This window comes from Triticum urartu, chromosome 7A (genome assembly GCF_056163025.1).
Source record: "Triticum urartu cultivar PI428250 chromosome 7A, HENAU_Tu73, whole genome shotgun sequence".
In the NCBI taxonomy this organism is placed as follows: Eukaryota; Viridiplantae; Streptophyta; class Magnoliopsida; order Poales; family Poaceae; genus Triticum; species Triticum urartu.
Genome location: NC_141879.1, coordinates 78,495,676 through 78,508,617, shown reverse-complemented (window position 1 = coordinate 78,508,617; position 12,942 = coordinate 78,495,676). Strand labels below are relative to the sequence as shown.

The following is a 12,942-nucleotide window of genomic DNA, read 5'->3' as shown; positions in this document are numbered from 1 at the left end:
GCTCCTTGTTGGGTTCGACACTCTTACTTATCGGAAGGACTACGATAGATCCCCTATACTTGTGGGTCATCAGTAGGTCCCAAAATATAGATTTCTTCTTCCACATGGGTGCGCGTCCCTTAGCGTCATTCAGAATAGATAGTCTGTCGGGACCCTTTCCAAGGATTATGTGTAAATCGTTGACCATAGCAAGTACGTGATCACCGGTACGCATGGCGGGCTTCTTCCGGTAATCTGCCTCACCTTTGAAATGCTTGCCTTTCTTTCGACGTTGATGGTTGGTCGGAAGAAATTGACGATGGCCCAGGTAAACATTCTTCCTGCATTTGTCCAGGTATATACTTTCGGTGTCAGCTAAATAGTGTGTGCATGCGTGGTATCCCTTATTTGTCTATCCTGAAAGGTTACTGAGAGCGGGCCAATCATTGATGGTTACAAACAGCAATGCGTGCAGGTTAAATTCCTCCTGTTTGTGCTCATCCCACACACGTACACCGTTTCCATTCCACAACTGTAAAAGTTCTTCAACTAATGGCATTAGGTACACATCAATGTCATTGTCGGGTTGCTTAGGGCCTTGGATGAGAACTGGCATCATAATGAACTTCCTCTTCATGCACATCCAAGGAGGAAGGTTATACATACATAGAGTCACGGGCCAGGTGTTGTGATTGCTGCTCTACTCCCCGAAAGGATTAATGCCATCCGCGCTTAAACCAAACCATATGTTCCTTGGGTCACCTTCAAACTCAACCCAGTACTTTCTCTCGATTTTTCTCCACTGCGACCCGTCAGCGGGTGCTCTCAACTTCCCGTCTTTCTTACGGTCCTCTCTGTGCCATCGCATCAACTTGGCATGCTCTTCGTTTCTAAAAAGACGTTTCAAGCATGGTATTATAGAGCATACCACATCACCTTCGCAGGAACCCTCTTCCTGGGGGTCACGCCGTCAACATCACCAGGGTCGTCTCGTCTGATCTTATACTGCAATGCACCGCATGTCGGGCATGCTTCAAATCCTCATACGCACCGCGGTAGAGGATGCAGTCATTAGGGCATGCATGTATCTTCTGCACCTCCAATCCTAGAGGGCATACGACCTTCTTTGTTGCGTGCATACTGTCAGGAAATTCATTATTGTTTGGAAGCTTCTTCTTCAATATTTTCAGTAGCTTCTCAAATCCTTTGTCAGACACAGCATTCTCTGCCTTCCACTGCATCAATTCCAGTACGGTACCGAGCTTTGTGTTGCCATCTTCGCAATTGGGGTACAACCCTTTTTTGTGATCCTCTAACATGCGATCGAACTTCAGCTTCTCCTTTTGACTTTCGCATTGTGTCCTTGCATCAACAATGACCCGGCAGAGATCATCATCATCGGGCACATCGTCTGGTTCCTCTTGATTTTCAGCAGCTTCCCCCATTGCAGCATCACCGTATTCAGGGGGCACATAGTTGTCATCGTCCTCTTCTTCTTCGCTATCTTCCATCATAACCCCTATTTCTCCGTGCTTCGTCCAAACATTATAGTGTGGCATGAAACCCTTATAAAGAAAGTGGGTGTGAAGGATTTTCCGGTCAGAGTAAGACTTTGTATTCCCACAATTACGGCATGGGCAACACATAAAACCATTCTGCTTGTTTGCCTCAGCCACTTCGAGAAAATTATGCAGGCCCTTAATGTACTCAGAGGTGTGTCTGTCACCGTACATCCATTGTTGGTTCATCTGCGTGCATTATATATAATTATGTGTGTCAAAAACCATTAAAGATTCACATGGATAGATAAGTGACCAAATTAATAGAAGTTCATCATCACACTAAAACTAAAGTACATACATAGTTCTCATTGAACAACATATAGCTCTCTAGAGCATCTAGTTAAACCATACATTGAAACTATGTAAAACCTTTCAATGCAACAACAAATGCGATCGTAATCACAACCAAGGTAACAATTGATCCAACGGCATACTGATACCAAGCCTCGGTATGAATGGCATATTTTCTAATATTTCTAATCTTCAACCGCATTGCATCCATCTTGATCTTGTGATCATCGACGACATCCGCAACATGCAAATCCAATATCATCTTCTCCTCAATTTTTTTAATTTTTTCCTTCAAATAATTGTTTTCTTATTCAACTAAATTTAACCTCTCGACAATAGGGTCGGTTGGAATTTTCGGTTCAACTACCTCCTAGATAAATAAAATCTATGTCAACTTGATGGGCATAATTGTCATAAACAATAAATGAACCAAATAGTTATAAAAGATAATATATATACCACATCCGAATCATAGCCAGGACGAGGGCCGACGGGGGCGGATACCAAAACCATCACACTATATAATAACAAGCAATAATAAAAGTAAGAAAATTAGACAATTATCTATCTAAAGTAAGAATTTCTTTCCTTTCAGAAGAAGATAAGAATAAGAGGCTCACCACGGTGGTGCAGGCGACGAGATCGGCGCGGGCGATCAACGGCGGTGAAGACGGGGATGGGAAATGATGGACCGCTAAACCTAGACAAATCTCAGGGGAAATGGAGCTTGGAGGTCGAGCTTCGAGAGGAGAAAGCTTAACTAGTGTGGCTTGGGCATTTCATCGAACCCCTCATGTGCATAGGAGGTGAGCTAGAGCACCACAAAGCTCTCCCCTCGTCGGCCAGAAAAAATAGAGCAGTGTGGAGTGCTCTACTCGTGAGCGAGGGGTATATATAGCCACCTCATTGGTCTCGGTTCGTGGCTTGAACCGGGACTAAAGGCCCCCCTTCTGTCCCGGTTCTAGGCACGAACTAGGACCAATAGTTGTGGGCCAGGAGCGAGGCCCATTGGTCCCGGTTCGTGCCTAAAACCGGGACAAATGGGTCCACATAAACTGGGACAAATGCCTCCCGAGGCCCAGCCGGGCCCCTGGGCGCACGAACCGGGACGTATGTCCCCCATGGGTCCCGGTTCTTGACTGAACTGGGACTAATGGGCTTGGCAGGCTCCAACCAAAGCCCTGTTTTCTACTAGTGTAGGCTTTGCTCTAGCCTAGGACATGATTATAGCTAACACCCTTTAGAAAGAGAGAATCACATCTGGTGACTTTTAGCAGTGGTCAACACTCTAGCCAGATTGATTTCATCCTCTTGAGAAGAGAAGATAGGCGTACGTGCCTAGATTGTAAGGTGATACCTGGAGAGAGTGTTGTCCCTTAGCATAAGCTGGTGGCTGCTGACTTCCGCTTTTGGATTTGTGTCCAGCAGGATAAGCGTGCCAGGGTCGCTAGAACAAAGTGGTGGAAGCTCAAGGGGGAGGTAGCTCAAGCATTCAAGGAGAGGATCATTAAGGAGGGGCCTTGGGAGGAAGTAGGGGATGCGGACAAATTGTGGATGAAGATGGCGACTTGCATTCGTAAGGTGATCTCAGAGGAGTTTGGAGTGTCCACGGGGAGGAGAAGCAAAGATAAGGATACCTGGTGGTGGAATGATGATGTCCAGAAGGCGATCAAAGAGAAGAAAGATTGTTTCAGATGCCTATACCTGGATAGGAGTGCAGACAACATAGAGAAGTACAAGATGGCGAAGAAGGTCGCAAAGTGAGTTGTCAGTGAAGTAAGGGGTCGGGCGTATGAGGACCTCTACCAACGGTTAGGCACGAAGGAAGGCGAAAGGGACATCTATAAGATGGCCAAGATCCGAGAGAGGAAGACGAGGGATATTGGCCAAGTCAAATGCATCAGGGACGGAGCAGACCAACTCCTAGTGAAGGACGAGGAGATTAAGCATAGATGGCGGGAGTTCACATCGACAAGTTGTTCAATGGGGGGAATGAGAGTTCTACCATTGAACTGGACGACTCCTTTGATGAGACCAGCATGCGTTTAGTGCGGCGAATCCAGGAGTCTGAGGTCAAGGAGGCTTTAAAAATAATGAAAGGAAGCAAGGCGATCGGCCCTTTTTGTATCCCCATTGAGGTGTGGAAAGGACTCGGGGACATAGCGATAGTATGGCTAACCAAGCTTTCCAACCTCATTTTTGGGGCAAACAAGATGCCAGAAGAATGGAGACGGAGTATATTAGTACCAATCTTCAAGAACAAGGGGGATGTCCAGAGTTGTACTAATTACCGTGGAATTAAGCTAGTGATCCATACAATGAAGCTATGGGAGAGAGTCATTGAGCACCGCTTAAGAAGAATGACAAGTGTGTGACAAAAAAATCAGTTTGGTTTCATGCCTGGGAGGTCGACAATGGAAGCCATTTTCTTGGTACGACAACTTATGGAGAGATAAAGGGAGAAAAAGGACTTGCATATGATGTTCATTGACTTGGAGAAGGCCTATGATAAGATACGACGGAATGTCATGTTGTGGGCCTTGGATAAACACAAAGTCCTAGCAAAGTAGATTACCCTCATCAAGGACATGTACGATAATGTTGTGACAAGTGTTTGAACAAGTGATGTCGGCACCGATGACTTCCCGATTAAGATAGGACTGCATCAGGGGTCAGCTTTGAGCCCTTATCATTTTGCCTTGGTGATGGATGGGGTCACAAGGGATATACAAGGAGATACCCCATGGTGTATTCTCTTTGCGGATGATGTGGTGCTAGTTGACGATAGTAGGATGGGGGTAAATAGAAAGTTAGAGTTATGGAGACAAACCTTGGAATCGAAAGGGTTTAGGCTTAGTAGAACTAAAATCGAGTACATGATGTGCGGTTTCAGTACTACTAGGTGTGGAGAGGAGAAGGTTAGCCTTGATGGGCGGGTGGTGCCTCAGAAGGACACCTTTCGATATTTAGGGTCAATGCTGCAGGGGGTGGGGGTATTGATGAAGATGTGAACCATCGAATCAAAGTCGGATGGATGAAATGGCGACAATCTTCTGGCATTCTCTGTGACAAGAAAGTGCCACAAAAGTTAAAAGGCAAGTTCTACAGGACGGCGGTTCGACCCGCAATGTTGTATGGCGATGAGTGTTGATCGACTAAAAGGCGACATGTTTAATAGTTAGGTGTGGCGGAGATGCATATGTTGAGATGGATGTGTGGCCACACGAGGAAGGATCGAGTCCAGATTGATGATATACGAGAAAGAATTGGGGTAGCACCAATTGAAGAGAAGTTTGTCCAACATCGTCTGAGATGGTTTGGGCATATTCAGCACAGGCCCACAGCAGCTCCGGCGCATAGCGGATGACTAAAGCATGCGAAGAATGTCAAGAGAGGTCGGATAGACCGAATTTGACATGGGAGGAGTCCGTTAAGAGAGGCCTGGAGCATTGGAGTATCACCAAAGAACTAGCTATGGATAGGGGTGCGTGGAAGCTTGCTATCCATGTGCCAGAGCCATGAGTTGATCGCGAGATCTTATGGGTTCCACCTCTAGCCTACCCCAACTTGTTTGGAACTAAAGGCTTTGTTATTGTTGTTGTTGTTGTTGTCATACAAGCGAACCTTATTAGTGGTCAAGACAGTGGACTTTTTATTTCAAAATAAAAGTTCTTGTCTTGTGAAGAACGATGAACAGGTTTTCAATAGACGTCTGAATTTTTAAAGTATGATCGCTATACTAATGCAGAAAATGCTAGTGGTGGCATGCCAAAAAAACACCTTGATAGCTTGACGCCCCCACGTCATCAATATGGTGGCACTGATAAAATATTCTTGTGGCGTGTGGATTGCCCCACGCCACCAATAATGGATTGTTAGTGGCATGCCAAATGTAAGAACACCACCAATATAATTCCTAAACTAGTGGCGTTGCGGTGTTAGACACACCACCAATGTATTTTCCAGTGCAAAAAATGCGACATCAAGGCTGTGACACATATCCAAGGTAAAACTGACCAATAATCAGTTTAACACATTGCCAAACATATATAAATCACAACTTCGTTCATCATTTAGAAACAACTCTATGTATGTTCAAGGAAACTAACTAGTTCTGGCAGCAATAATGGTCGTTCAGTGGTCTCAGAATCTCGATGTAATTCTTATTATGTTTGAGATGCTTCGTACTTTCAATGAACTTTTATAATAGATCTGATTCTTTTCGCAAAAAGGATCTAGCTAGTTGGTTCATCATCAACACAAACAAACTATGCAGTTAAGGCAGAAGTATCACATACCGACAACCGAGGCAAACACACCTGCATTATTTTAGATGAGGTCAATGATAGTCAATGATGATCATCATCCTCAATAGTCAATGATGATCATCATCCTCAAGTTGTTACGCCTGCTATTCCCAATCAATATGATACCGCCCATTGGGTGATACAGTGCTCCTGGAGTGTGCTTGGGGCGTTAGATCTATAGGGAATGGACTGGATCAATATGCCCTGGTTGCATCTTGCCTCTCAAAAGAAGCATGGGTTTGCAAAAATCCCATGTCTTTCCTTCAAGCCGTGGACTGACTAGGTGCAGTACAGTATTTGGTCATAGACGTGTTGACTGACTAGGTCTTGATAACTAAATATTGAAATATCAAAAGGCTTCAAATAATCAATATGGAATTAGGAAATATGCTATTTAAAAATGCAATTGGCAACTCCAAGTGAGAATGATTAACACAAACAAACACATAGGACACATAGAAACAACAAAATCAAATGTAAACACTTTCAGCACATATTCTTCCTACAAGCGTGCAACACTTCATTAGAAAATCAATAAAATTACGCAGCAGAGTCATGTTGTTTCCCTCCAAAAAGCGGGCAACACTGTTTAATTTATACAAAGTTACAAAACACTGGAACAAACATCCCTGCACTTCTTGCCACATACATCCTTGCACATCAAGAACAGGCAACAATAGAATTTGACTGAATAGTGAAGACGAAATAGAAATCAAATAGCTGAAATTTAAGAGAAGTTTACTCCTACTTGGTTAAGAGCAATTTTGATTTGCAGGGTTGGGGAAGAGTACGAAAAGAAGAAAATGTACATGAATAGGATGCCCTGTTGACTGAAACCTACGCCCATGTAGCAAAGCAGAAGAATTTTCCACGAAGTCCTAACCTAATGCTAGTTTTCATGTGAAATTGAACTAAGAAGTTCCTATAGAACTGGTTCGTGAGGAATGCAGTCCCATGAATCAAACAATATGTACATGAAAAACTCCAGAGGGTCTCAATCCTGTAAAATTTCTATGCAAATCATGTAAATTAATTAAGGCCTAAAATTTTGCAAGATAACAATTGAAAGTCAATAGAAGTTGAGTGGCTAAATTTTATGAAACATAACTCAATACATTATTGGTTCAAGCACACTTTAGACAAATGAAACAGAGGAAGTAGATAGCCAGAAGGGCATATAGCAATTCCTGACACGAACCTCCTGAAAAGGGGCAAATACACTTTGTGAAAACTTATGAAAACAATGCTGCTGTACCTGTGTGCACACTACGCCACCCTAGTTTTGAAATTCTCTTCTCAGGCAGTCCATAACTCACCACATGTAGGTATGATACTAATATAAAAATATGATTAAGCAATTATCGCAATGGCAGAAAAACATATGCGCAGAGCTATAATTAACTCCCAAGACTGTTCAAAGCATAGCCACACAGAAAAAACATCTAGTTTCCACAACGAAAGACTTAAGTATTCCATTACATGATCCCATTAAAGGTCACCTAAGGACATAAAAGTGCACATGATAACATATTATTAATAGGATAAAGATGAGCAGAACAGAGGCAGGTTGGTTGATCACAAAGATTGGCAAGCCCTGCTGAGGTCAATCATACAGCTTCAGAAGGAAAAAACCATGTCAGGCCCCACTGTCCGGCTTGGCGTTGCGGTACTGCAGGACTCCCTGAAAGTAATGGCATGATTATCCCATTTCTCACGTTATATATGCCAGCGTCGCGAAGAGGGTCTGCAGAAGCCTCCGGACAAGGATAGTCGCAGATGAAGTAGATGCAGTCCTCCTGGGATCCACTGCATTCACCAGCAGGCAGGAACTTCGAGCTTTGCTTGCCAAGAAAGAGCACATGGCCACTCAAATCACTTACCAGTCTCCAATGACCAGGGTTGGTGCTCAAGTCTGCCTCAAGGACATTAAATCCAACAGTTTGAGAATTCCTAAAACCCTGTGACTTTGTAAATCGTTGCACCATCAGCAGCCTACCACCACATTCCACTAAATACTGCCAAAGTCCATAGAACTCCTTTTTAGACAGGTATGGAGGCGTTCTCAGATAATCACCCATAGAGTCAATCAGGCATTCCATGTTTGGCTTACTACCAAGGTTCTCACTGAAATCAACGACGAAAAGCTTGAAAAACTCAGACACCACGTACAACCTTCCATCGAAGAATGCAAGGTCCACTAATATTGTTGGGTCCTCAGTGCGTGTGCCTCTGAATGAGTAAGTGGCAGCAGGTGGTTGGATAATACAAAGATCAAGAGAATAACCATTGCCAATGATCAGCGCAGCAGCAAGGGACTTTGGTGATGAGTCCAGGGACGAGGGAGCCACCAACTTATAGGAAACAGCTGGGAAATGACCAAGTTCAGCATGGTTATCTATCTCGCTCTGCCAAACAGTGACTAGATTAGGAAGCTCCAATGTGGTCTTGGAGAAAGGGTTCACCAATGAACATGCACCATCACCAATGAACATGCACCATCACTGCTCATGAGGAATAGCCTGTTTTCAACGGAGCCATGCCAACGAGCACCATTGGGCAGAGACATGTGGTGAACCTCACTGCCTAGGATGCTGAGGAAGGTTCCATCCGGGAGGGTGAGCCATGGGAATGGAAAGGGAAGGGTCTTTGATACACTATTAGAGCGCCATGGGTGACAGACTGCCCTCAGGCGAACACGGTCAGCTAAGGAAGGGAGGCGCTTCAGGACAAGGCCCAAGAGTTCCGGCGCAAGATCTGACCAAGGTCCAAACTGTGCAGCCTCCATCATGCAAGTCTACAAAACAAGATATATGATTCATAGTTTAGCAGAGTAAGAAAATTGTAATGCATATGCTTGCTGAACTACTCTGACACCAAAGGCCATCACAAAGCAATAGAAGTTCAGAGTATATCAAAAATACAAAGATATCGTGGAAACCAGCAAAGCAATCCATCAGTCCTAAAATAGAAGTATATTTGCACAACTAGCTTTGCAGTTCATGGTTATCACATATATGCTTCTTGCACTTGGCAACGGCAGAAAAGCAGGCAGTGAAGCACTATTTATTTGTCACAGTAACCACAACAAAGTACGGAAATAATAGAAACACCAACAGCGTAGCTTCATATGTATGGTGAGTTGACAAGGTCTTCTTAGTTTCTCATGTTTATTTTTTAAAGTCACCGGGGGACAAAAAGCCCACCTAAATTAGTTTCTGATGTCCAATGGCTTGACACTTTTTCTTTTGACGGGCCCAACGGCTTGACACTAATAAGCTACTCAGGATAGTCCATTCTCTATTTATTTTTCATATGAGGAAGCAATTTTCTGTTATATGAAATATGTCTAACAAGAAGTGACATTTCGTACAAGTACAGGGTGAAGTGATGACAAATGGGAATCTGAGCCAAGTTTAACCATTCCTGAAGATTCGTCACCTTAAACTCCATTGCAGAACTTAGAACAGCTAGAAAATACTATACCCTTTGTTCCTAAATATAAGATGTTTTGGCAATTCTATTTAAACTGCCAAAACATCTTACATTTAGAAACAGAGGTAGTACCTTACGTTTGTAGTTTTTGGATCAGATACAAGAACTTTATTACCAAGGTTTGCTCACCTAACATAAATAATTTTGATCGACCTTTTTTATCCAAAACAAAAACAGTTGGGTTAGGTAAAGTAGCTATCTGGAACAACAATTAAAAGGTAGGTACAGATCTACTAGAAAAACATCCAAATCTAGGAATCGGATTGAGCCAAGTATTCAACTACTCATGCACTTCTTTTGCAGTTTTTACATCAGATAAATGCAGATTTACCAAGAGAAACAATTTCGATTAGCTAAAGGAATGGATTTCCCTGACCGGTTAAACCTAACGAGAGATAATCAGATATATGCCTAAGGAAGGGGTTACAGTAATAGGCCAGTATTTTTTGCAGGTAAAGCAGCAATCTTTCCAAGAACATGCTGGGATGATTTCAAAAGGAAAAAAAAACGCACTGGCATGAACATTGGAGTTAAGTATGGCCAAATATTTGTAGTTTTTAGGTCATGTAAAACACTACGTTGCCAAGATTTGATAAACTAAAAAACAAATTCCAGATCGACCTTCTTTATCAAAAATAAACAAAAACAAATTGGTCAGGCGATGTCACGATCTGGAACAATAACAAAACGTTAACATCCGCCCACCCCCAATCATGCGCATCGGCGCCAAGTATTTTGTTTGGGTAAAGAATCGATTCCCCAACCAGCTAAAAGCCCTAACTAGAGAGATAATCAACTAAAAAAACAAGAGAGATAATCAGGTGGAGGAGGCAAGGCGGGGTGACAGCATACCATTGAGTGATTAGTGCCCTGGTCGGTGAGAGGCGGGGAGGGGCGGGGAGAGGCTAGCAGGGACTTGGGTACCGCCGGGGAATGGACCCTGGCCGTGGGTGGGAACAGTGGGAGGGGGAGCCATGGAGAGTCGCTGGAGAGCTGGGGGATTTGGGAGTGAGAGGGCGGAGGGACTTTATTGAACCGTTACTCGTCTTGTGCGACGTTTGAGGGATTCTTTTTAACACATTTATCACTTTTTGATTTACAGTTTTTAATGATCAATTTACATTTTGAACTATTAGTAGTAAAAAAATGTGGATAAGCCCCCAGATCTATTATAGAGGATCTCCAACAGTACAAAACACCTCATATAGAGAAAATTACAAACAAGTCACTAAGATGCTCAACAACCTGAAGCTCCAATGCGAGCCGCGGGCGCACTGCCGCCGCCGCCATCGCTGCTCCACAGCCTTGGTGGGCCAAACCTTGTTTGATCGCGCCGATGGGATGTCTCCGTGCTACAGTCCAGGAGGACCAGTGCGCCGGAAACGAAGCCACCGTCAAAGAAGCTCTAAACAAATATGAAGAAGCCCACCTCCAACACACACTCACCAACTTGAGGGCGGAGCCGGAGGGAACACCACCACCACAAAGTACGTAGAAGCTGGAGAGCACGATGCCATTGCAACGATATACAATTTCAATGTTTGGGCAAAAAGACAAGAACATTGTTTTGTACACATTGCCCGACACTTAAATTCTCTTTGTACACATTGCAAAAAGAAAAAAATTAAAAGAAAAACAAAAAATAGGTACAACATGTACACACTATGTACGTGCAAATTTATTTATAATATACTTTCATACGTGACAAAAAATATAAATATAAATATGAAAATGGGCCCATCTATATGAACCTAATACAATTGAAGAGGCCGGGGCATTTCCCCTTTTCAAAAAAAAAATTGAAGATGTTCACATACACGCATATACAGTTATCCCTAGCTATGAACACTACGTCATAAAAAAGTCAAGGAATCTAACTATCTGAGGGCATGTACAACACTGTACAATCAGCCGTCTATAACAGGTGCCAACTAGGATATTTGATTACATGGAGGAAAGAGAAATAGGAGAGAGAATTGGTCCTTTGGTAGAATTACATACGGTCGATAGCGCTGAAATCTCGCCCGCTATCGACGGCCTTTTCCCGCTGTACCGAGGCTGTCTGCAGTCTGCACTCTCGTATTCTCACCTTCACGGACGATCCAACATTTGAATTCCAATACCGCTGAGGAGCGATGTGATCATCTATGTGGAGCTTCTGTCACTGTCGCCGGCGGTGAGACAGTCCTTCAGTCTTGAGGAATGAGGAGGAAGATGATGTGAGCAGCCGGCCGGTGGCAGGCTGTGGCCATTCGCCGGCGCCGCCACCAGAGCTTAGCAGACGTTCGCGAATCCGCCGCAGCCCGCAGGCCCGCATCTCGTCCGGCATACATGCCACTAGCGCCCAGATCTCCTTCGTGTTCACCATGGCCGAAGTGCAGAGCTTCTGGCTGCCGCTCTTTAAAGCAAAGTCCAGCTATCTCTATGTTTGGATGACTCCACAGTCCACCCATGACATGCCTGATGGTTTTGGTAGATTGAAATCATTCTTTTGGGGATTAGAATGGATGCATGCGGGACAAGAATTACCCTATAGTGTTTCTTGCCTCCGTAATCACACCCTGCTAATTGTATAGACACCTAAACAGACGTCATTAGCCCTGTCTAGAGATGATATGGCAGGGTACTACAGACAACTGCTGTCTAGACCATTGTACATGCCCTGAGTACTAGTTTGTGTTGGATTTTTTTAGCTTACAAATCACAATATTTTTAAACATATTTTTACAGGTCTGAAGAATATGTGTACTACGTGTAAATTTTCACAGAACTGTTTTTGAATAGAGGTAATATCAATGTCAGTCATAGAACTTGCATAGGATATTCAGTTTAGTGCTAAAAGTTGTAGAATACGACATTGCAGTCACATAACTTGCATATGTTTTTTTTTGAGGGGTAACCCAAGCTTTATTAATGATCAAAAGCCACAATTTGTGGTATACATCTTGGGTTAAAGGATTGGCCTAGCCACACATGGTGTCCCGGGCCTAAAGAAAGTGAATGTTTTGCTAAACTATGAGCCTCAACGTTACATCTGCGGCATTCATACATGAAATCACACATAAAATGAAGAGCTCTACTATGAATCTCCTTGATAACCGTACCATATGTTCCCAGGTTTCCAGACTTTATATCGCCAACCACTTGCTTTGAGTCAGATGAGATGACTATCCGATGGATGTTCAGGTCCTCTGCCAGTGCTAGCGCTTCCCGGCACGCGATTGCCTCAAGCGTAGTCGGGTCTGTGATGCCTCGGAGTACAATTGCAGAACTCCCAAGGTAGTTCCCAAGGTCATCTCGACACACTGTTG

General features: G+C 43.6%; 1 pseudogene; it reads right to left on the bottom strand.

The window, feature by feature from the left end:
* Positions 1 to 7,746: 7,746 nt before the first annotated feature.
* Positions 7,747 to 10,607, bottom strand: LOC147957969 (F-box protein SKIP23-like; annotated as a pseudogene).
* Positions 10,608 to 12,942: the final 2,335 nt, after the last annotated feature.